The sequence below is a fragment of the Macrotis lagotis genome, chromosome 5 (assembly GCF_037893015.1).
Source record: "Macrotis lagotis isolate mMagLag1 chromosome 5, bilby.v1.9.chrom.fasta, whole genome shotgun sequence".
Classification (NCBI taxonomy): domain Eukaryota; kingdom Metazoa; phylum Chordata; class Mammalia; order Peramelemorphia; family Peramelidae; genus Macrotis; species Macrotis lagotis.
Genome location: NC_133662.1, coordinates 41,057,631 through 41,084,202, shown reverse-complemented (window position 1 = coordinate 41,084,202; position 26,572 = coordinate 41,057,631).

The window sequence follows — 26,572 nt, the reverse complement described above, 5'->3', positions numbered from 1 at the left end:
AGCACTTTAGCAAAGACTCATTTTTTCAATATCACAGGAAGGGGTTATAGGTACCCTGACATTCAGATAATAACTTATGAATATTTTAAGGATTGCAGTAAGTCTTGGTCACAAGAAGTCAAGTCTGAAATGAGTTTTCAATGACTATCTCAAGGATGCTTATGGTCAGTGTGTCTTGTTGGACCTAAGTAAAAGTATTTCACATGACTCATACAACTGAAATACCATTATGATGTAATTTTCTCTCCTTCAAGGGTCTGGCCAGAAGATAGTTTCATTAGTCCAAAGAATGTCAGGCAAACATTTTTTAAACATTTTGTCATGAAATACATATGCTTTTTAACTAGATGCTGATTAGTACAAATAAAGAATCCCCTGAAGTGGTAGCACATATTCAAGTACGTAGTTTTCCAGTTACATAAAAATGTTATTGGTTCTAGCCCAATGGAAATATGCAGTGTGAATTCAAATATTGTATCAATTTTATGGAGTTTTTTTTCTCTAAACCAGACCTGATTATAATATTTTAACTCCATCCTGTGCTATCCCTCCTCTCCTTTCCAACCCAACCCATCCTATTTCATTCCACTGAATTTTATTCAATTTGGTTTGATTTGACTTAATTCTACTGTGTTTCATGAAATGATTCCCTAGGGAAAACCAGTTTCCTTAAAATATTGTCCAAGGGCAGCAGTGGCTATTGCAGTTCACTTAGAGCAGTGGGGAGGATCTTTCTCTTACCATATTCTTCTTGTTTACTCGTGTATATACAAATTATTTTCTTTTTTTTAGGTTTTTGCAAGGCAAATGGGGTTAAGTGGCTTGCCCAAGGCCATACAGCTAGGTAATTATTAAGTGTCTGAGACCGGATTTGAACCCAGGTACTCCTGACTCCAAGGCCGGTGCTTTATCCACTACGCCACCTAGCTGCCCCTATATACAGATTATTGTTGAGGACAAAACATCTCTGGTATACATCTCCTTCTATTCACTCACTGAGTCACTTCTCTTGTTCATATCACCATTATGCCCTGCCACTAAGTCTATTGAAATATCCACCTAAATCCTCTTCCTGTCTCAAATCTCTTCTTACTCCAATTCATACCTCCTGTCTCTACTTTCCTTAATTAGTTTGTTGCTCATGATTGCAATGCCATCCCTCTTCATCTCCTTCTCTTGGAATCCTTGATGATGACGATTACAAGGATAGTAAATTAGAAATTATAAGAATGTTTCTCACATCAAGGGGCATAAATTATACTGGAGATACCATATTTAAATTTAGTTGTTAAGTTTCCTGTGAATTTGGACCAATTCAGAAAAATGACATGGGTTCATATGATCACAATTCTCAATCAGTCTAGGAAGAGCTTTTCATTCATTTTTCCTTTGTAAACTATTTCCTTAGCTCAGAGGCAATATCCAAAATATAGATCAGAAAAGAGAGATAAGTTCATTAATGCAGACAAAATTGAAATTGGTGAAATGCTTCAACTGGATCATTTATATGTTGGTGTCAGTTACTGTTATTTTATTATGACATGTAGTATAAAAAAGTCACCCTGTACTGGGGATTAATGGGGGATTAACAGGTGAAAATATTAGTTGAGATTGCCAAAGAATGCAGGAAATGGGGTCAGTACAGCTTGAATACAATGTCAGAGTTATGGAAAATAAAACAGAGTAAGTAATAACATTGTCAAAAGTTCTATGCCAGAAATTCCTATCAGTAAGATGCCATATCCAGGGGGCTAGGCAGGAAAACGGGGTCTTGATTCAAAAGTAATAGGCCCAAAGCCAAGGAAGTTCACACAGAATAGGAACTGCAAAACAGCAAAAAGAGTTAAGGTGTTTTGATTAGTTTATTTCACTCAAAGGAACAGTACAATGAGTGTCATTCTATAACATTTGTATGGTTACTAGTCCCCACTCTCAGACCAGCAGGAGGCATTGGCAAGTTCAGACACATTTCTTCAAATATGTCCCTTACTCTTCATTAAGGTACAGTGCCTGGTAAATAATAAGCATTAATAAATGCATAATTGATTGTTATTTCCTTAGCTTTGGGTATAAAATGAAGATGTGAGGAATAGGGATAACAGAATTACTCTGGTTAGCAAACTAGTTTTTGGGAGGATTTGTTTTATCTTTATGAAACTTAATGATGCAATATATATATATGTATGTGTATATATATATATATACACATACATATTTTTACGTTTTTTGCAAGGCAAATGGGGTTAAGTGGCTTGCCCAAGGCCAAACAGCTAGGTAATTATTAAGTGTCTGAGGCTGGATTTGAACCTAGGTATTCCTGACTCCAGGGCCGGTACTTTATCTACTATGCCACCTAGCTGCCCCGATACAATATATTTTTAATTTGGTTTTTTTCAAGATCTGTGATTTCCTCAGAATATGCTACCTATATTATACATATTGTAATTCCTCTATGTCTTTCTGGTTAATCTTCATAAGTTGCAACCTTCTGGTGATTAACCTCTCTGGAATTAGCTAGGTTGGTCCTTGGATGATATACTGGCCTCCTTTCCAGCTTTCCTGCATCTGTCAGGACCTTTGCCCTACAGCCTTCACAGCCTTCAAAATAACCACTTGTCATCTTCATACTGGCTTGATAACTGGAGGAGAACTAAGGAAATGACTTGTATCTTTTATCAAGAAAGTTCAGGAAATCTCTTGGTTCTGAATCTAAGGGAAGTTAACTGGAAACAGAGGCTTATAATGAATCCTCAGTTCTAGTTCTGCCATTGAAGATGCTAGGAGGCAAAAATGGTACAGTACAAGGAGGATTATTTCTGGATTTTGAAGACCTAGGTTAAAATCCTAACTCTGAAATTGAATTATCTTTGTTATCAAGTTACTTGATCTCTGATTTTACAGGTTATAATGAGGTCTTTCCAATTCCATAATCTTATGATCCTTCCTCCCTTGCCATCCTTCACCCTCTAGAATTCATCATAAACCTTTGCTGCAATGGAAACTTAGAAAAATTCAATGAATAAAGTCAGGTCTGGACCAACTAATAAAGATGGGAAGATGGGGGCAGCTAGGTGGTACAATGAATAGAGCACCAGCCCTGGAGTCAGGAGTACCTGAGTTAAAATCCAGCCTCAGACACTTAATAATTACCTAGCTGTGTGGTCTTGGGTAAGCCACTTAACCTTATTGCTTTGAAAAAAAAATAAAATAAAGATGAGAAGACAATAATATTTATTTTATTATTGTAGTAAAGTTGTTCTATATATTATAAACTCTTTTCCAGAGGTAATCATAAAGATTAATGTTGCTAGATTTATTAGAACCAGTGCTTCTCAGTGTCTTAAAATTTCAGTACTCTTGTGTTTTTAAAATTGCTAATGGAATATAATTTTTAAAACTAACATGAATTGGCACTGTGATGAAAATTTATCAGAATTTATTAAGGATAAAATGTTTTACATTAAATACATTTTTCCAGATATAATTTCCTCCCTCTTTCTATTTTTTACCATTTTTTGAATGAAATCTTTCTGAAATGTAGTATACCCTTAACTAGAGGATGATTGACATAATTTAGCCTTTTTGAAAATTATTTAGGGTCATCATTGAAATTATTTATATTGGTACTGGCTTCTAATAAAATGGTGTCAAAGACAAATAGAGACATGCTCCATTAAACCATACAAAAAGATCTCTATGAGTATGAGTCATCAACTTAGTTTTAAAATGTAATATTTTATGTTTTATTGTATTTGCATTTACTTTTTAAAATATTTCTCAATTACATTTTAATCTGGTTTGGTCTGTAGTTAGTAAAAGTGTTGTGCATTGCCTGCCATGCATTTGTCACCCCTCTTGCAATATATGGTATAATTCACTATTTCTTTTTTAATTTCTTATTTCTCCAATTCCTGCCATTGTGCCTGGTCCAGCATCTCATATTCTCCATACAATCTCCTTCTAATCTACTGCTTCTGATCTGTGTGGTCTGATTGTCAGGTTTATTAAGAATTTTGGGCTAAGTAAAGGGAAAAAGGAATCCAAATAAGAATATAAAGGGCTCTCTCATGGGAGAAAAATGCATGACTTTTGTGGAAGGATTTTTGAGACATAGATTGTAAATTCTCAGAGGTCTTTATCATTCCCTTTTAGCTTTGTGGCTTTATTCTAGAGGGCTGAGGTTGCAAGAGGTATGAGCTTTGAACAGGGAGTGTTAGTGTGGTAGAGTTTGAAAATTTCCTTACAAATACTGGACCAAACAGGAAAAAACTCAAAGATAACCTTTGTGAAACACTGAGTGAATAGAGTTCTTTGTAAACATTCAGCAGATTACTCAATCAGACCAAGTTGCAGAGTTATCTAACATGTGAAGCACACCTTAATTTCATTTCCAACTCCAGAGTGAAAGGTGAATGATAAAAAGAAATCAAAGGACTGGAAATGTGTTGGCTTGTTTGTCCTACAGTCTGTACTAAGTGTCATAAAGTAAACACTAGATTCTTTTTGTAAAATTTAGTTAGATAATAAAGTCATTTATCTAAATAACATTTTCATTACTCATAACATCAATGGATATTTCAGGGCTATTAATGTAATGGCATCAGAATCCAAAAAGATTTCAACAGCTAGAGCATTGGGATAATTCTAATAAGATAAAATTCAATAGGGTCAATGAGAAATCTTATATTTATAAAATAATTTTTAAACCTAAGTATAATATGGGGGAGACATGACCAGATAGTAGTTAGTCTTGAAAAATGATATGGATGTTTTAAAGAATTTCAAATTTAACATGTATCAATTAGATGATATGGCAGCCAAAATATCTAATGAGATATTAAGGACACAAAAGATTGTAGTTTTATGTTGTACTGTTTGTCCTGGTTAGAAGATAGCTGGAGGACTATGATCTGAGTGTCAAATTATAAGAAAGAGTATGGCCAGAATGGTAAATGGTCAAAGAGTATTATTTCGTATGTGGATAGATACATACATACTTTTTCTTCTGGGCCATTTTCCAGACCATGCTGCCTCTACTTCAGTAATCTTCCTAAACCTTCCCAATTTTTATCCAAGAACTATGTAGATTCTATCCCTTGATCCCTGGACTTTGATAGGTGAACTTTTACCTTATCTTGTCCAGAACTATATTATTTGGTCATTTCTTGGCCAATCTCAAACACAATTGTGTATGTATGTGTGTGTTTGTGTGTGTCTTCCCCAATTAGAATATGTGTTTGCAATGATCAACTGTTAATGACTTAGCTATTCTCAAAGATGCAATAATTCAAGACAATTCCAAAGGATTTATGATGAAAAATGCTATCCATCTCCAGAGAAAGAACTGGAGGGAGTCTGATTTGAAGAATTTTAAGACTGCAGAATACTTACATATGTATTCCTTAATCATGCAGATAGTGTTTAATTTGGGGGGGGTAGGGGAGGTGGTCTCTTGTCTCTTTTGCAACATGATTAATATGAAAATATTTTTTTAAAAAAGTTAACCATGATTTAATTATTTTTCTTTCAAATTATTTTTGAAATCATAATAATTAGAAAGAACCTGACAGAGGTGACAGGAGCTATCACTTTTGTAAAAAGCAATAGAGTTAGAGCTCTTATTATCATAATTTCTAAGCCAACTATAGAAACAGAAATTTAAGAAAATCTTAAGAGCAAAACAAGAGAAGGAAGAGGAACACTCTTAATTGAAGAAAAAAACTTAAACATTTGTTTCTATTGGCATCTGCCTCGTTGAATCCCTGTGGCTCACCTCAAAAGCTGCTTCCTTCAGGTACTCTTTCTTGACTTTCCCAGTTTTAATTGTCCCCTCAGATACTTTGTATTTAATTATTTATGTACCTGCTGTTTTAAGCCAGAAGAGGGAAACTCCTTGAGAGAAGAGTTCAAAACTCATCTCATGTACTTATTAGCAGCATGACTGAACAAGTACTAAACCTTATTAAACTTCCATTGGAAATATGTTTTATATAACTGCACATGTTCACTATATCAAAAGGGCTTGCCTTTCCAAGCAGGAGGTAGGAAGGGAAGAAATTTGGAACTTAAAAATTATACAAAAATGAATGTTAAAATTTTTTCCATGTAATTGAGAAAAATAAAATAAAATAAAAACATTCTTTCAAAAAGAATAAAAGAATAAAAGTTGAGGGCAGAGACTATCATGTTTGTTACATATGTATTCCTTAATCTTGCAGATAGTGTTTAATAATCATTTTATTATTCATCATTCAAAATATATACAGAATATACATAGACACATACACATATTGGTTTTCGTTCTTCATTCTTAGAGAGGATCAAAATGATCACTCTGTTGGGGTCAACATATGAATATTTTATATACACATGTATATATGCACACAAAGTTCATACATGAAGTATCATATGAAGAATTACATAGATTCACAATCTGAGAGATGAACGAGAACTCAATGATCATCTTATCCAATCCAAAAAAGAGGTGTCTCCCCTTAATATTTGGCGATTTACAGCCCCAATAAGACAGTGGCATATGAGATGAGTCTTGAAGGAATTAAAGAATTTTAAGGGATAGAAGGGAAGAGGCAGGAAGAAAGGTCAATGCAAAAGTAAACCCAGAGATGGGGAATGGACTCATATGTGGGGACAAACAAAAAGCAATTTGACTGGACCACAACATGATGGAAAGTGAATAACAAATAATGATTTCTTGTGCTAAACCCAGGTTTTGAAGAGATTAAAATGTCTAAAAATGAAGCTTCTGTTTTTATTTTAAAGGCAATTGTGAGCTATTGTAGTTTATTGAGTGAAGAACTGAAATAATTTTCATTTAAAGAAAATACCTATTGTTATTTGAAATGAAAAGCCAACTAATTTGAAAAATAGCATAAAAACCTTTTTAAAAAATTTCAAAAATTCAACTAATTCTTAAAATTTTTATTTATTTTATTTTCCATTTAATGATAAAAATAAGCATTTCCATAACAAAATATATTAAAAATGACACATGAATCTGCAAATCTATTATGTGCAACGTGCTATTCTTTTTAAATATATAATAGTTATCATGTAAATGTACTTTCTTCCCCCCCCTTTTCCTTATATATATATATGTTTGCATGTATATAAGATCATTCTATACTTCTATTTATCAGTTCTTTTTCTGGATGCAGATAGCATCTTCTTTCATATGTACTTTGTAGTTAATACAGGTTTTTATACTAGTCAAAATGAGTTATTCACTCAAAGCCATTTTTAAAAAAATATTGTTATTACTGTATAGAGTGTTCTCTTGGTTATGCTTTTTATTATTTTATGAAAGCCTATCCATGGTTTTTCTAAGATCATAAAACTCATCAATTCTTATAAGTAGTATCCCATTACAATCACATAGCATAACTTGTATTTAATATAACTTAAATCTATTTAATCATTATAGGCTATTTCACTCCTTTATGAATTTCTCATATACTTTGTTAGTATATCTATACCAGGAGCAACTGTCTATGATGGCCTTGTCCAGAACTCCAATGAAGATGAATATTTGGATCAAAGTTCGATTTTATACATGATACCCATTTTCACCATTTCCTACTTTTGCTAAATATCACTTTTAAATTTCATACTGAACCAACTTTTTTCTTTTACTTCTCTTTTGACTTTTGATCTCTGAATTTCATTACTTCTTCATAGTGAATACATTCCTCTTTTTTCTTCCCCATTCTTCTTTGCTCTCTGAAAAGTCCCAATTAGTTATACAACATTTTATCAGAGCATTTATCAATCATCTTATTTCTCCCTGCTCATGAAAATCTTTAAATGTCATGAATATTTTTAAAGGGCATGAAAATCTGGGAATATATGACTCATGAAAATTGTGAGAAAAAGAACATTATTCTCTAGCATTGCAATGTCAGTCTGCCTTAATAAGCTTCTGAAACAAATGAAGATAGCAGGAACTATATTTTTTTTCATTTCAGTAGGCAATATTAGAATAATATATTATATATATATATATATATATATATATATATATATATGAGAGAGAGAGAGAGAGAGAGAGAGAGAGAGAGAGAGAGAGAGAGAGAGAGAGAGCCCCAGTGACAAGATCAACCAAAAAAATAATAGTATGCTACAACTGAATGGACTCTTTAGAGAGTTCTTAATCCTTATTTTAAAGAAGAAAATGAAATTCAGACGTTTGTCTTTATGGAGGGGTAGAGAGGCAGTTGAGGTGAAATGACTTATTTGATCATACAGCTAGTAAGTTCCTGAGACCAAATTTGAACTCAGATCTTCTTGACTCCAGGGATCCCTGGCTCTATTTAGCTGCCCCTAGGAACAAAAAGTTAAATGCCTTGTCTGAAGCTATATAGCTAATAAATATACAAGTTGGGATGTATCCAGAAAAGTAGTATACTGCAAGAGAAAGGATGCTAGTATCATATTTGTAGAGTGAATAGAGTGATGAATTTAGAATTATAAAGGCCTGAGTTCAAATATTGCCCCCAAAACTTATCAGCTGTGTGACACTGTGTAATTCCTTTAATAGCTCTGAGTTTCAATTTTTTTCAACTATTAAATGAGGCATTTGGAATCAGTTATCTTTAAGATCCCTTCCAAGTTTTTGAATTAACGATGTGACCATTAGCAAATTGCTTAATCTTTCTGAGTTAGTTTTACTTTTAAAGGGATGATATTTGCCCAATCTATCTCATAGCACAATTTATTTTAGGAAATAAGTTTTCATTTTTGGAAAAGCTTTTTGTGCTGAAAGATCTTAGAATTAAGCTGTGTTTGTCTCATGATTAATATTTGAATTATAAGTGCATATCTAGATATTTATCTGGACTTTTTGTATGAAAATAATGAATTTCTTCATTTAAAAAAATAGTTGCCTTTTATTCATATTCCAGCTATTTCAACTCATTTCAACATACATTTATTGGACTTAGAGTTGTATTTTTTTTGTATTTTTTATTTATTTTATTTATTCTATTTATTTATTTTTTTATTTTTTATTTCTTTTTTAGAAAACAAAAGATTTCTCAATATTGACACTTTCTAGATCCTAGAATTGGAGAGAATATTTATTCCTCTACTTTGATTTTACAGATGCGGAGACTAATGCCAAAAATGGACAATAATTTAATTGAGGACAGATGATAGCTAAATAAGTCAGTCAGTAAGTGTTAAGTTCTTATTATGTTATAGGCACTGAACTAAATACTTAAGAAGTATAGTCCAATGGGGCAAACAACACATTCAAGATTAAATACATACAAGATCCATGTGCCATAGATGAAGGTAATCTGAAAGCAGAAAATATTCGTCTCTGTAGAGGTAAGGAAAGACTTTCAGATTTGAGCCAAATTTTCAAAAAAAAATGCAGAGAAGTGGAGGTGAGGGGGTAAAGCATTCCAGGCATGGAAGACAAACCATTGCAAAGACTTAGAGATGGAAGATGGAGTTTTGGAATTAAGACCAGAATAGTTAGATTGTAGCATGCACGGAGGAAGTCCTTTGAGGGATGTTATAACTGAAAAGGTAGGAAGAAGTCAGATTATGAAGGATTTTAAAATGCCAAACTGAAAACTAAATTTGATCCTGGAGACAAAAAAGTAAACACTGGAGTTCACTGAGCAGGACAGAGACATGTTCAGATCTGAGTTTTAGACTAAAGGATGAATTTGAGTGGAAAGAGATTATGATGTGAAGACTAGTTAGAAGGCTGCTGTAATAGTTTAAGTAGTAAGTGACAAGAGCCTGAACTAGGTTTGTGAAACTTTGAGTTGAAGGAAAATGACTTTATCTAAAAGTTTTATGGAGGTAGAAATGTTGAAATTAGGCAATGCATTGAGTATGTACAGTTAGAGTGAGATGCTGAGGATGATGCTGAGGGTGCGGTCCTGAGGAACTAAGGGGATTGCGGTACTCTTGACAGTGATACAGAAATTCAGAAGGAGAGAAGGATTCAGGAGGAAAGATAATGAATTATGTTTTGAGAATGTTGACTTTGAGATTTCTATGGGACATCCAGGTAAAAGCATCCAAGAGGAAGTTGGAGTTGCATGACTGGAGTTTAGAAGAGAGATTATAATTGGATATATAGATCTGAGGATCATCTGCATAATTAATCGAACCCATGAGAGTTAATGAGATTACCATAAAAGAACCAAGGAAGGATGTGAAGTTGGGTACTTTTACTTCAAATCTGGTTGATAGTTCTACTGTACCAACCTACTACAGATAGAAAATATTTTTGATAGTCAAGAAATGATCCTAATTATTTGCAATACATACATATGTGTATAAATTCTATAAACTTGTATATTTAAATGAGGCATTGCATTCTCCCTAAGAGGAGCATATTTTTGTTGTGAAGTTTTTATGACTATTTTTGGTTACTGTATAAGTCACAGAAATCCAAATTGTAACCAGTTTTCAAACTAAGAAGTCCAGGAACCATCCACTGGGTGGCAGAAATAGCTCAGGAAAGCATGCAACAAGACAAAATTGATTTGGGAGCAAATGTACTGTCTGTACTATATAGAAGCAATCTGACTGTTCTAGGTTGAACAGTTCATGCTTCCCCCCCCCCCCAGCAGTGCTTGTGTAATATATGTGGTCAAACACAGACTCCCACCTCATATTCCTTGTGACTAATGATACATATTTTTGAGATTGATGGCTAGATTTAGGGAATACTAACATAGACTATCTCCTGGGACTCAAACTATGTTCTGTAGACAGTTTTTCTCTGAGCACATTTAAATATTATTAATGGAAGTGAAAATGTCTGCATCTATCTTACCTAACTCGCTTCATGTTCTAACTACTCTGAGTTAACTAAGCTATCATAAGTAATCCTTGTTTATTTGGTGTTAGTTACCATATCTTTTATAGCTCTCCTTTCCTTTTTTTGTTCCTACTGCCTCTCATTACCTCTTGCAAGGACTATTATAATCTCTTTAATCTGTTTTTAAACCACCTTTATTCTCTCTTCCTGTCAAATTTGGCATATACATCATTGCCAGATTAATTTTCCTAATGTACAGCTTTGACAGCAACAACTACCATGCTAAGAAACATTTGGTGATTTCCCATTGTGTGCTAAATATAATACCAGTTCCTTACTTGGGGCTGCTTGCTATTTTCTAAACTCAGTATTCCCCCTCCTACTTCCACAACTTTGCAGTGAAATAGTGAAATGCTTTCTCTCTTCCCAGGAGCCTTCTCCCATGTTAGACCATTCTTAATTTCCCCAAATATTTTGTACATGCTTTGTCTTTGTTTAGCTATATACAACTTTCATCCCCTTCCTACATGAGAATGTAAACTCAAAGAATGCACAAACTATTTTGATTTCTTTTTTATTCTATTCTATGAAAGCTTCTCTAATGCCCCAGTCATAAGTGATCCTTGACCTCTCATAGTACATATACCCTTAATCTTTAGTGTAGGTACAGTTCTACCATCATCCCAGAAAAAAAAAATAGCTTCAGAAAGAGTTTTAAGGGATGTTTTCATTATTGTTTAAATCATTCCCTGTTTTCTTTATGTAAAAATCAGGTGCTTAGTAGCATAGCCCAGCACACAGAACTTTTCCACTATCAAAACACAAATTTTGCAGAATTACATTACGCTTCTAAAACCAAGTCTCACTTTAGTTTTTTACTCTGTCTTCTACTCAATACCATTAGCTCTGCATTCATAACTCAAGGACCAGATTTGGTATTCTCTACCATTGTTTGGGGCTCTTCCTTTTTTTTTTTATAAATTATTTGTAGGTAGGCTTAGATGAGAGGCTGATAACTTCCTTAAGATTGCTGGAAGCAATTTCTTTCTATCATCACATCTCAACTGCCTTCACTTCCTGATTGTACTAAGAATCATATCCTTTCATATATCTTATTACACTATACCTTGTATTATGTTTACTTGAACTATGTAACAATTTTCCCCACTCTACTTCTAAACTTTCTGGTTAACTCTTGATTAGTTGTACCCTAATTTCCAATCAATTCACAAAAGAAGGGCTATGAAAGAAAGGTAAAGGAATTTACTTTGTTGACACATTTCCAAACAGAAAGAAAAAATAGTGGAGGAATAATTATTTTTTAAAAATGAGGCCAATATACTATTTATTCTTCTAAAGAATACCTATTTATCTGCACTTCTCTACAGAGAGTGACAGTTGAATTAAGAGAGTTTTCAAATACCTATAGGAAAAGATGTTAATATGAGGAGTTGTCTGTGAAGTTGCTGTGTTTATGAAGAACACAGTAGGTTCTCTTAGAGACAAAAGACCTATTTTTGATCAGCATCGTAATGATATTTTCTCACTCAGGTTCTATCAATCAAATGTCTTTAGCAAGAAGATATTATATGCTATAATTTAATAATTGTAAGGCAAATAAGATCCTTTTCCCATCCCAATCTCTGTAAGAAGTTTACTATACTCCTCTCCTTTTGTGTAGGTTTTCAGAATTTCCCTGAATTAGTGTATGTGGCTCAGGCCAAATCAGCAAGCATTTATTTAACCTCTTACTCCGAGCTAGGTATCCTGCTAAGCACTGGAGATAAAAAGAAAGGTAAAACCAATCTCTACCTATAAGTAGCCTATAATCTAATGAGCACGCTAACAATAATACTATATAAAAATAAGTTACAAAGAGCACAAATTGGAGATAATCACAGAAGGAAGGTATTATTCTAAAGGGACTGGGAAAGACTTCTTGCAGAAGTTAGAATTTTAGTTGTAGAAGCCAGAGAAACCAAGAAGAGGAGATAAGGAAGAAAAGACTCCCAGGAATGAAAATGCCTGGAATTGGGAGATGATGTGTGCTGTGCAAGGATGACAAGGAGGTCAATGTCATTGGATGCTAAAGTGAATGGAGGGGAAAAGGGTGGAGAATACTGAAAGGTAGGAAGGAGTCAGTTTTGAAAAGCTAGAGAGACACTGGAGTATATGAAGAAGGATGTGTGACATTCTCACATTTGAGCTTTACTGAGTTGACTTTGGAAGAAGAGTAGATTGTATGTTTTGATCTTATGAGCAAATTTGATCCAGTGATCGAATGGACTACTTCTACAAACAATGAGATCCTTTTTTCTAGAAGAAGCGATTCATGCTTCTACAATATGTTGAATTAAATGATCTCTGTGGAATCTTCTAAACATTGTTTTAAATTCTTGGATACAATTATGAGAGACAAGCATGGAGTTGTGAAAAAGAGAACCAGTCTCAGAATCTGAAAGACTTGAGAGAGAGTTCCATATCTGACAGATATTTGTTGTGTGATATTTGACCTCTAATTGTCCTCAAGAAACTCTCTAAAATGAAAAACTGCAGAAAAGGTGTTGATCTGCATTGATAGAGGGAGTTTTTAAATTAAGTATATTCCTACATCAATGAAATTATACTTCTGGTCCAAATGTCATCCTTTAAAGTACTGGGGATCTGTCCTGATTGTCTTTCAATTCAAAAGGTGATACATCTAGAGTGGGAGTTCTTAACTTTTTTTTAATGTGTGTCACAGACTCTTTTGTTGGTCTGATGAAACCTGAAACCATTATTCTCAGCATAAAGCAATTAATTGTATATAATAAAACACTTTGGATGGCAAAGGAAATCAAAGAGAAGAAGAAAAACAAAGAATGAAATAGTTCTGGCTTAATAAAGGAATGCTGACTCCATGTTCAAACTACTAATCTATAAGGCCTCAACATACCTGTGCAAATTATAAATAGCATTGTGGGATACAATCTATGCCTTACCAACAATCAGCCTATTCTATTTTGGGGCAAAAAAGGCAGCATGGTATATTAGAATTAAGTCCCAACTAGAAGTCCATCTTTTAAAAGAAGTCTTTCCCAGTCTCTTTGGATTTTAGTCTTTATTCTCTATTTATTCTTCCTTTTTATTCTGTATATAGCGTGTTTTGTATTTATTTGTTTGCATATTGTTTTCTCCCTTTGACTGAGATTCCTTGAGGGAGGAACTATTTTTTACCTCTTTTTGTATCCCCATTCCTTAGCAAAGTGTTTGGCACATAGTTGACATTTAAATATTTTTGATTCATTCATTTCAACATTTCAAAGATGGAGGGAAAGTCTTAGAATCAAGATCTAGGTTCAAGTATTTTCTCAAACTGTGATTAACTATGTTACCATAGGCAAATTACTTAGCGTCCCTATATCCCAGACAACTCTCTAAGCCTATAAGTAGTGTTAGTGGAAGGACTTTCCACACTAAGAGTTCCCCCATATTTTTGAAGTCACAGATGTAGATCAAAATGTAAAAATATATACAGTTGTCCCTTCTACGTTGTGTCTTTCTCCATCGTGATTTCATTATATTGTGGACTTGTCTAAGAAATTAAATGGAAATTTTGGGGGAGTCTTGAAGAAGTCGCAGATGACATGTGAAGGCAAACAGATGACATAGAAAAACTTTAGAAACTCAGAAAGTCATAAAATACATGTATAGTGTTGTATGATGTCAACATTTTTATCTTTTAATACTATAATAATTCAAACAAAATGAAGGTCAAAAAATTTTACATAGATTTTTCCAGATCATGGGGGGTGCCATTCCCCCCAACTCCCATGATTTGGAAAGGATAATGGAATACCTAAAATGTTGTAAAGTATAATTGTAGCTGGGGAATCTTGGACACAGAGCTGTACTGTGGGTGAAATTAGAATTTCATTACTTCTTGGTCACACTATTTGGGGCAGGAGTGAATAAGGGGGACTCTCTATTCCCTGGCAGAATTGGTGGATTGGAACAGTTTGTTCCAATGGACCATGAAGGCAATGGAAGCAGGTGCTATGGAGCATTTAGAGCTTAGTTAGACATTGAAGATGCCAAGGTCATCTACTACCTGATCCATAGCTAGTTGTTTTGACTTTTGTCTTTCTATTGGACTCTGATGATTCTGGAATAGAAAGTGAGGTCAATGGCTTTGCACAATTCTGCCTCATTAAATCTAATTTATGCATGAGTCAAAAGATATCACCCTTATCATTTTAACATTTTTACTTACCTCAAAGTCCTGTGGCAACAGGTATGTGATGAAACAGCAAGGGTGGATAAAATGGGAGCCATAGTCATAACAGAGTTCTCATCATATTGAAGCAGCAGTGGAATTCAGGGATCCCCTGGGTGTCTGAACAGTCTTTTTTAAGTTATACACTGCTCACCTCTTGGCATGAGGAAGAGGCTAGAAAAGTGCCCTAAAAGTTGCCTGTTTCACCCAATCTAACCCAGGCTTCCTAATGCAGCAGGTGGAGATCTAACCCTGTGACTGAAACACAAAAAATATACAAAAAGCTTTTGTAAAAATGATTCAACTCACCATTAGTACAAGAACAATTCTGAGAGACACTGTTTTGAAAAAATCCACCCACATCCAGAATAAAACCTACGGAGTCAGAATGCAGTGTAAAGCATACTATATTCTTTTTTTAAAAAAAAAAAACAAACATCTTTTATGCTATTTCTTTCTCAAGATCTCTTCCCCCCCCTTAGTTCTAATTCTTCTTTCACAACATGCCTAATGTGGAACTATGTTAAGCATGGTTGTACATGTAAAACCTGTATCAGATTGTTTGCTACCATGAAGAAGGAGAGGGAAGGGATGGTGGTAGAAAAAAAATGTGAAATTCAAAAACTTGCAAAAGGATGGATGTTGAAAGCTATCTTTGCATGTAAATGGGAAAAAAAAAACAAAAATTAATCTAGGCAACAAGCTTACATGCTTCCCAAAAGGAATGAACGACAGGTTTATGAATTTCTCCCCCTCTTATTTGTTTAGTCATTTATGTTCTTCCAATTACATGAAATGATAGAGTTCAACAGTCATTTTTCTGTAAGGTTTTGAGTTTAAATTTTTCTCCCTCCTTCCCCCCACCCTCCAACAAACAACAATACAACATAATCCTACATATATATATGCATATATATGTATATATATGCATATGTATATAATCATGCTGAACATAGATTCATGCTAGTTATGCTGTGAAAGAAGAATCAATCAAAATGTAAAAAAATAGAGAGAAAAACAGCATAATCCTTTTAAAAATTGAAGATAGTAAGTTTTGGTTTGCATTTAAACTCCGCAATTCCTTCTTTGGTTATGAATGGTATTTCCCATCACAAGTCTTTTAGTCTTTGATTATGGTACTGCTAAAGTGAACAAACCCATCACCCAATGTTACTATTGGTGTGTATAATATTCTTCTGGTTCTGCTCACTTCACTTGGTATCAGTTCTTGCAAGTGTTTCCAAGCTATTCTGAAGTCCAAATCTTCATGATTTCTTGTAGAACAATAACACTCCATCACATTCATCTACCACTATTAGTTCAGTCATTCCCCATTTGATGGATATCCTCTCAATTTCCAATTCTTTGTTACTATGAAAAGAGCTGTAATAAATATTCTTGTACATGTGGGTTTTTTGGTGATCTCTTTAGGATGTAGACATAGTAGTGGCATTACTGGCTCAAAGAAGATCACAGTTTTATTGCCATTTGGGCATAATTCCAAACTGTTCTCTAGAAAGTTTGGATCATTTCACAACTCTACCAACAATGCATCAATGTCCCAATTGTCCCACATCCCCTCCAATACTGATCATTTTCCTTTTTAGTCAAATTTGACAATCTGATAGGTGGGAGGTGTTATGTCAGAGTTGTTTTAATTTGTATTTCTTTAATCAGTAATGATTTAAACATTTTCATATGACTATAGATAGCTTTAATTTTTTCATCTGAAAATCACCTTTTTATATCCTTTGACTATTGAGGAATGACTTGTATTCTTATAAATTTGACTCAGTTCTCTCTATATTTTATGAGTTCTCTGTCAGAAATGCTGATTGTAAAAGTTGTTTCCCAATTTACTGCCTTTCTCTTAATCTTAGAAGTATTGGTTTAATGTAATCAAAGTTATCAGTTTTGCACTTTATAATGTCCTCTATCTTTTCTTTGGTTATAAAGTGCTCGCTTTACATAGATAGGTCAGGTAAACTCCACCTTTTTCTCCTAATTGGCTAATGATCACCTTTTATGTCTAAATCCCTGACACATTTTGACCTTATCTTTCCATATAGTGCAAGATGTCAGTTTATACTTAGTTTCTGCTATTCTATCTTCCAGTTTTCCCAGACGTTTTTTTTTTTTTTATCAGAGTGTGTTCTTATTCCAGAATCTGTAAACTTTGGGTTTATCAAACAGCAGATTACCAGAGTCATTTATTATTGCTTCCTTTGCACCTAGTCTCTCAATTCCACTGATGCACTGCTCTTTTTCTTTGCCAGTACCAAACAATTTTGATGACTGATGCTTTATGATAAAATTTCAGATCTGGTAAGGCTAGCCCATCTACATTTGCATTGTTCTCCATAATTTCTTCTTTTTTGTTGTTGTTTTTTGCAAGGCAATGGGATTAAGTGACTTGTCTGAGGTCACACAAGCTATGTAATTAATAAGTGTCTGAGTTTGGATTTGAACTCAGTCTCCTGATTCCAGGGCTGGTGCTCTATCCACTATGCCACCTAGTTGCCTCCTATTAATTTATTTGAATTCTTGACCTTTAGTTCCTTCATATAAACTTAGCTTCATTTTTTTCCTCACTCAGTAAAATAATTTTTTGGTAGTTTGATTGAATTGGCACTGAATGAGTTATTCAATTTAGGTAGAATTGTTATTGGTATTATATTACTCAGCCTATCCATGAGCAACTGATGTTTGCCCCATTGTTTAGATCTGATTTTATTTGTGAGAAAAGTATCATATAGTTGTTTTCATGTAGTTTCTGAATTTGTCTTGCCAGGTTGACTCCCAAGTATTTCATATTGTCTACAGTTTCTTTGAATGAAATTTATCTTTCTATGGCCCATGACAATTTAATAGCTACTTTTAGGAAAGTACCACATAGCTAACATCAGTGTATATGCTCCCCCCCCCCCCATGATGAACCCTGAAGAGGTCAGAGAAAAGTTTTATGAAGACCTGGAGTCTCTCATCATCAATGTGCCTAAAGAGGACAAGTTTGTAATTCTGGTCAACTTTAACACCATAGTAGGCACAGACTACTTCAAATGGCAGGGGTCCTTAGGAGGAATGGAATTAGAAAAACAACGCATAAAACTGAAATTTAGTTTTATGATGATTGTAACAATCCAAAGGGTGTTTAAGATGCCTTGAAGGTTATCTATGGGTCAAAGACCTATGGTGAATCTCAACTACTCAGGGCTAATGGAACTACATTGATTAGCGATAAGTATTTGATTTTGGAGAGATGGAGTGAACTCTTCCAAAGTGTTTTCAATGTTTTATTCCATTTATTTAAATTCAATAAAACTTCATGGAAGCATCTTCCCAGAAAACTTTGAAATTTAATAGACTGCATCATTATAAGGAGAAGAAATAGACAGGATGTGAGAATAATAGAAAGTGATGTTTGCTTCAAAGTGCTGTACTAATTATAGACTTATCTCCAAGATAAACATTTGTGCTCAACAAAAGCAATGGTCCCAATATGAGACAACTATCAGAGGACTTAATGTCAACAGATTAGAGTACTTTCCTGAGCTTGAACAGGTTGTTGCTAACTTGGAGGAAAAGCTGAGCCAATAAATGGTTGGCAATAATGGAATAAAAAAGGAGTGGGGGGCTTTCAAAGATTTTGTGCACAGAACTGCACTTACTCATCTGGGCAAGAATACTGGCAAATATCAAAATTATATCAAAATTGATTTGACAAAAATGATGGGGGAAATTCAGAAACTGCTGAACAAAATGAAAGAGAAAAAAAAACTTCCTGAATTCCACAAAGTTTACCTGCAGAATAGTTCATCCATCTAAGAAGGCAATTTTAAAATCTATCAGAAATAAAATGCAAGTGAAGCTTCAAGAACTATGAAATTCTTGGCAAATGGTCTAGCAGAAGACAGATGAAATTCTGTTTTTATGATGACAATACCAATCCAAAAGGTTTTTTATGGTGCCTTGGAATTTATCTATATGGAAAAGTCCTCTGCATCTCAACCTCTCAGTACTGATGGAGCTACAATGATTAGTGACAGGGACCTGATCCTGGAAAGATGGACAGAACAATTCCATAGTGTTCTCAATAGATCATCAATCAGTACAAAAGCCATTATCATGTGTACACCTCAAGTTGAAGTTAATCCCTCTATAGCTGAATTTCCAACTGACAAAGAGATTTTGAGTGCCATTAGGTTCCTCTCCTGTGGCAAAGAATCTTTTGCTGATTCTATTCTAACCGAGATTTACAAGACAGGAATTCCACTGCTCATACAAAAGAGGCCTGAAATCTGATTTATAAGGCAAGAAGGGTTAATCTTGAGAAGTTCAAGGAAATCTATATTTTCCAACCCTATTGAGGAAAAGAAATATTGTCTTGTGACAGTGTTGTAGTGAATAAGTCGTCTCTCATTACTCATTCATTATCTCAGTCACTCCTCAAAAGATTCTTGCCAGAGTTCCCCTGAAGAGGTCTCTGCTCAAGAGCCAGTGTGGCTTCAGAAAGGGTCCAGGAGAGTTGATATGGTGTTTTCTGCTTAAAAACTCCAAGAGAATGCTAGGAGCAGAAAAGAGGTCTCTACAAAATGTTTATTAATCTGACCAAGGTCTTTGAATTTTCAGTCATTAAGTTTTGTGGAAGATAATAGCAAAATTTGGTTGGCAGAAGAAATTCATCAATATTGTGCACTAGTTTCATGATAGCCTTCTTGCTTGGGCTCTGAATAATGGATGATACTTTTGTACTTTCCTAGCCATCAATGGAGCAGGTTTGTGTGTTTGCTTCCATACTTTTTAGCATGATATTGTCATATGCCTTTAATAAAGATATAAGTAGTATCAAAGTCAGTTACCATACCGAAGGTAAATTATTTAACTTGAAAAGGCTACAAGCCAAATCTGAAGTAGAAGGAGAGATGGTTCATGACTTTTGTTCTTTTTTGCAGATGATGTGAACTCAGGGAATCCTCTGAAGTTGAGATGCAACAAAGTACAGATCATTTCTCCACTGTTTTTATCAGTCAGACCCATACCAACTATAGATGGAAATATCATTTACATTAAATGGAGAAATTTTGAATGTTATGGATAGGTTCATTTACTTTGACAATTTACTTTCCAGAATATACATATAGATGATGAGATTGATACATGCATTGCCAGAGCTACCTCAATGTTTGGGAAGCTTCAAAGAACGTGTGGAAAAGAAGAAATGCTAGACTGTCTATCAAAATGAAAGTCTACAAAACTATTGTGCTGACCTCATGGCATACCCATGAAACTTGGACAGTACAGCACTGCCATGGTAGGAAACTGAATCACTTTCATCTGAATTGTCTTAGGAAAATTTCTGAAGATCATCTGGCAAGATCAGGTATCAGACACTGAGGTATTTTCTCAAATTGAACTGCCAGGCATTCAAACTCTACTGTAGAATGCAATTCCAGTGTTGTTTGAATATCAAACATGTTTGCTTAAAAGACTATTTTATAGAGAACTCACATAAGGCAAGCACTCACATGGAGGTCAAAAGAAGTGATATAAAGACACTTTCAATATCTCTCTGAAGGGCTTTGGAATTGATTGTGAGACACAGGACTTTCCAAAATGATCTTTAAAGACAATTTCATTTCATTCTTTCTTTGTACCTATCTTATTCTCCTTTATATCACCACTATTTGTGCATATCTTTTCTCCACTGATTTGTAAATTTGAATTCAAGTAGCTAATAGCCTTTTTTAAAAGACATAAAATATATGTGGAATTAATTTACAAGTGGTGTCTGCTTCAATATAATGTGGTAGTGTTGTATATTTTCTATTTTTAAGGATGTTTTATTATTGCTTTAAAACTATTTTATTTGCTTCAATCAGCCAGTATTCATGTTATCATCCTCCCACCACAACCCTTTACCCCCAACTGAGAACACAAGAAAAACAAAATCCAATTCAAACACATATAGTCAATCAAAACAATTTCCCACATTGACCATGTCCAAAAAAAATATTTGTCTCATTCTTCATTGAATCCTTCATCTCTCTATCAGGAGGTGGACTGTGTATTTCCTTATTAGTCTCTGGAATCTTGGTTGGTCATTATACTGATTAATTCCACATTCCATTGCATATATAATCATCCCTAATTCATGGTTACCCTCTTAGATTCTATTCTTTGCCACCTCAAAAAGAGCTATAAATATTTTTGCTCATTCTAACAGTTTGCTTTGCTAAGAACTAATCCTTCCCTTAATTTATTCTCTCTCTCTCTCTCTCTCTCTCTCTCTCTCTCTCTCTCTCTCTCTCTAATTTCCCCTCTCTGCTTCTTCCCTGTTCCCTACTTTCTTGTTACATGTAATGTACACTTCTACTGAGTTGTGTTTCTGTAATTTTCCTTTTTTTTTGAGCACTTTGGTCACATGATAAGAATATTAGACTCATTAAGAAGATTCTGATATTAGGAAAGATTGAAAGGAAAAGGAAAAGGGAATGGAAGAGGATGAAATGAATAGTTATTGTCTTGGAAACAATGAACTTGGACAGATTTTGAGAGAGTGTTAGAAATAAGGATCTGGTATGAATGGGTCCATACATGGAGTCAAAAAGAAAGAGATATGGCAGAATTTCACCACCAGTCATTTCACCATCACTACCACTACAACAACATAGTATCACTGGCTCAGTGTATTGACACATTAATGAATGTTTCCACATAGTGATAAACCACTTTCCAGAACAATTGAACCTATTTATAGCTCCTCCAATAATGTATCAATATATCTTTGTATAACTACCTTCAATATTAGTCATTCCTATTTATAATAATTTTGGTTGAAAAAAGAAAAGTGAATAATTTTCCAAAGTGTTCCAAAGCCCTTTATTTGACACAAGAGTTAAACAAACAAAATAAAAATATATTGAGCTAACTATAGTATTATGAAAAGAATATAAGCTTTGGAGTTAGGACTTGGGTTTAAATCTTGCTTTTGCCATTTATTACCAATGTGATTGCAGCTCATTTTTCTTCCTGTGTGCTGTTTCCTCATGTATGAAATGAAGGGTATAGAAGGGAAAGGCTTCTGATTTTCCTTTCAGGTCTAGAGTTAAAGTCTAAGATGAATTTATGACCTCACTGATAATCTATGCTCCCTCCAATGTTGCTGATCAAAACTCATCTATGCCTTCTCATTCTGTGAGACTTTTGTCTATAGCCTTCCATAAATTAATGCCAAAGGATTTTTCAGATGAGTTGAGAGGATTCTTCTCACTCTCTTGACATTGTATGGATATGAGCACAATAGGAAAACTATCTCATTTTCCACTACTTTCATTATGTCACTGTTCTATCTGGTTCACTAGTCATCCAACTTGCTGAAGATACCAGTCAATTGGGGCGGCTAGGTGGTGCAGTGGATAAAGCACTGGATTTGGAGTCAGGAGTACCTGAGTTCAAATCCAACCTCAGACACTTAATAATTACCTAGCTGTGTGGCCTTGGGCAAGACACTTAACCCCATTGCCTTGCAAAAACTAAAAAAAAAAAAAAGATATCAGTCAATTAATTTCCTTTTGAAGTTTAACCCTGGTAATATAATACAACCTCTGTTGTGTGCTTAACTACCATTTATTAGATGAGGAGCAACTTGAATTCCTTGGGGGAGATGATGATATTGCATTTGTTCCATGTTTCACCAATGTTGTTGTTGTTCAGTCTTTTCAAATCTTTGTGACCAAATTTAGGCTTTTCTTGGCAAAGATCCTAGAATAGTTTGATATTTCTTACTCCAGTTTTTTTTTTACAAATGAGTAAAGTGAGGCAAACAGGGTTAAGTATCTTTCCCAGGGTCATACAGATGGTAAGTTTCTAAGACCAGAAGATGAGTCTTCTTGATCCCAGGTCCAGCACTTTACTTATTCACTGTGTCACCTAGACATCTCATTTTGCCAGAATACTAATTTTGGAAGATGGGCCTTTGTTTCAGAAAGAAACAGTATTATTAAAAACATTATTTTCATAAGGAAATCCAGTATTGAGGTAAATGAATTTAACAAAAAATAATTAATATATATTTCCACCTACATGTGAAGATAATTTTCAACAATCATTTTTGGTAAGGTCTTTGAGTTCCACGTTTTTCTCTCTCCTTTCCTTCCCTCTCACTTCCCCTTGACAGAAAGTAAAATAAAGATTACATTTTCAATATGTTAAACATATTTCCATATTAATTATTTTGGGAAAGAAGAATTAGAACAAAAAGAAAGAAAAATCATAAAACAATAAATTTTAAAAATTAAAAATAGTATGCTTTGATCTGTATACAGATTCCTTAGTTCCTTCTCTGGATGTAGATTATAATTTCCATCACAAGTCCTTTAGAATTGTCTTTGATCACTATACTGCTGAGAAGAACAATTCCATCGCAGTTGATTATCTCACAATGGTCTCTTAATTTGTACAATGATCTTCTGGTTTTGCCCACTTCAGTCAGCATCAGTTTATGCAAGTCTTTCCAAGCTTTCTGAAGTCTGGCCTCTCATGATTTCTTACAGAACAATAATACTCCATTACATTCATATACCATAATTTATCCAGTCATTCCCCAGTTGATGGGCTTAATTTCCAATTTTTTGCTACTACAAAAAGAGTTGGTATAAATATTTTTGCACATGTGGAATTTTTACCCTTTCTTATGATCTCTTTGGTACACAGATCTAGTAGTGGCATTGCTGATCATAGGGTATGCACTGTTTTATAGCACTTCAAGCATAGTTCCAAATAGCTCTGCAGAATGATTGTATGAGTAAACAACTCTATCAACAATGTATTAGTGTCCTTGTTTTATCAAATATCCTCAAACATTGATCACTTTCCTTTTTTTTTGTCTTATTGGCCTTATTACAAAGGTGTCTTGTCTTATAAAAGTATACCGTCTTATTATAAAGGTGTGAGGTGGGGTCTCTGTTGTTTTAATTTGCATTTCTCTAATCATTAATCATTTAGAGGGGAAATGACCTTTTTCTTAGAAAAAGTAATAAATGGAACAAAATTTGCAAAAACATGGAGAGAATAAGCAAGTTAAATGGTTAAAATAATGTTTAGGAATGTGAAAGTGTCAGCTTTTTTCTGATAGAGAGAATATAGAATATTTTATTTTAGTGAGTTCTGATGAAGTATTATTGCACTATTAACTTATTTTAATTCAAAATAAATTCTGAGAAGCAGAACTATAGTATGTTAAAACCTGATGTCATATCCAAGAAGACCTGGGTTCAGGCATTCCATCTGACACATTTTGACTATGTAACTTTAGTGTTCTAGATTTTACTTGGATTTTACTATCTTCTGCAAACTCTGTGATTCAGTGACTTTCTTTCTATTCCATGCACAATACACCATCTCCTAAGTTAGTTCATTTTCACTGTCTGTCCCCCTTGCCTGGAATGCACTCCCTTCTTAGTTCTGCCTTCTAGTTTCCCTGGTTTCCTGGTTTTCTCAGATAAAATTCTAATTCTGCAAGAAGCTTAGCCCTTACTGCTAGTGCCTTCATTTTGAGATCAATTCCAATTTACTATATTTATATTACTTACTATATATGTATATATATATCATATACATATATTCATGTATATATAATGCTGTGTGTATATACTCTAAATATATATTATTTACTATGTATACTATTTCCTATAAACATATAAGTATCTATAGTTATATCTATGTTCATATTATATATATACATATTTGTTTCCATGTTGCTTTCCCCATTAGAATTTGAACTCAGTGAGGACAGAGACTGTTTTTACCTCTTTTTTTTTATCCCTAATGCTTATCCAAATATAGGACACATAGTAAGGGTTTAATAAATATTTGTTTGTTGAATGACTAATTCTCAAAAATTTGAAGAAAAGGAAAAGTAAGACAACAAATGTTAATTAGAAGGATACAAACACTAACTAACAAAAAGTCAGCTCCTATCCTCAAGGGGCACTGAAGTCAGAGAAAAATTCACAGTGTGAATGTCATTACACAAAGGGATGTGCGAATGAGGGGAAGAAATCATGCTTTCAGAGACATAATACTGAAGTTCAGAGTCAGAAGTGGAGGTAGAAAGAGCTAGATTGAACCCCTTCCCAAAATGGAAGCTTGGAAAGGAACTCACCAATGGGAGAATGAAGAAGGCTGCCATGGTTGAAGATATTACAAGTTGTTACAGGATAAAGGGCTGAGGAGGGAGGGTAAAACTAGAGAATGAACATCCAAGAAGGGAATGAGAACAGGTACTGAGCTACAGTAGTGAGAAATTTTCTTCACCAATGAAGTTACAGATCCTTCCCTATACCTATTCTGAGTCCCTATGTTGAAAAACATGATGGAAGAAATAAACACATTGAAGTGAGAAGCAGATTTTCTTGGCTTGAACAAGGAGTCTGCATAAGAGAAATAATGAGAATGGTGGCTGAATAAGGAGATGGGTGAAGCGGAGCAGAAGGATGATAAAGGGCAAGCAGAGGATTCTATATTTGATGTGACAAACAAAGGAAAGCCACAGATGGGTCATGGGATGATTTTATTTCTATTCTGAAATTGCATTATATGGTTTCTACTTTAAATGCATTTCTAAGAAATGTATACATCTCTTTTAAGTCATATAGAAATCACATTTTATACTTATGTTTTGCCAATATTTTTGTCAAGAAATGTCTTTACTGGGGTGGCTAGGTGGTGCAGTGGATAGAGCACCAGCCCTGGAGTCAGGAGTACCTGAATTCAAATACAGCCTCGGACATTTAATAATTACCTAGCTGTGTGGCCTTCGGCAAGCCACTCAACCCTGTTTGCCCTGCAAAAACCTAAAAAAAAATGTCTTTACTGAAATTTATATGTACAAAAATTAAAATATAGAGATAGTTTCTGAAATATTTCCTATGCTTATTGTACAAGTTCTGCTTTACAGAATAAGTTTTTCAGTGTCAATGAATCATTTTTTATCATTAAGGGAGATTAAATTAGGTAAGATCCAAGGCTCCTTATAGTTCTTCATTTGATGATTTTATGACATTATTAAAATAGGTATATAATTCTAGCGTTTGTATTAATCATTTCTATTTTGACTTACCATTTGGGGCAACTAAGTGACACAATGGATAAAGCACTGGCCCTGGCATCAGGAGCACCTGAATTCAAATGTGACTTCTGATACTTGCTGTGTGACCTTGAGCAAGTCATTTAATCCTGGTTGTCTCAAATCCAGGGCCATCTCCAATCATCCTGATTCATATCTGATCACTGGACCCAGATGGCTCCAGAGGAGAAAGTGAGACTGGTGATTTAGCACAGTGACCCCTCACTCAAGTCCAATTTATTTGCTTGTCATGACATCACCTTCCTGATGTCCCAGTCTTTTTTTGAGAAGGAAGGGCAAAACAACAATTTAGCATTTGAATTGTTAATTTAAAAACAGGGAGTCCAAGCAGTTGGTTATAAACTATCCCTGAATTTGATATTTATGAACA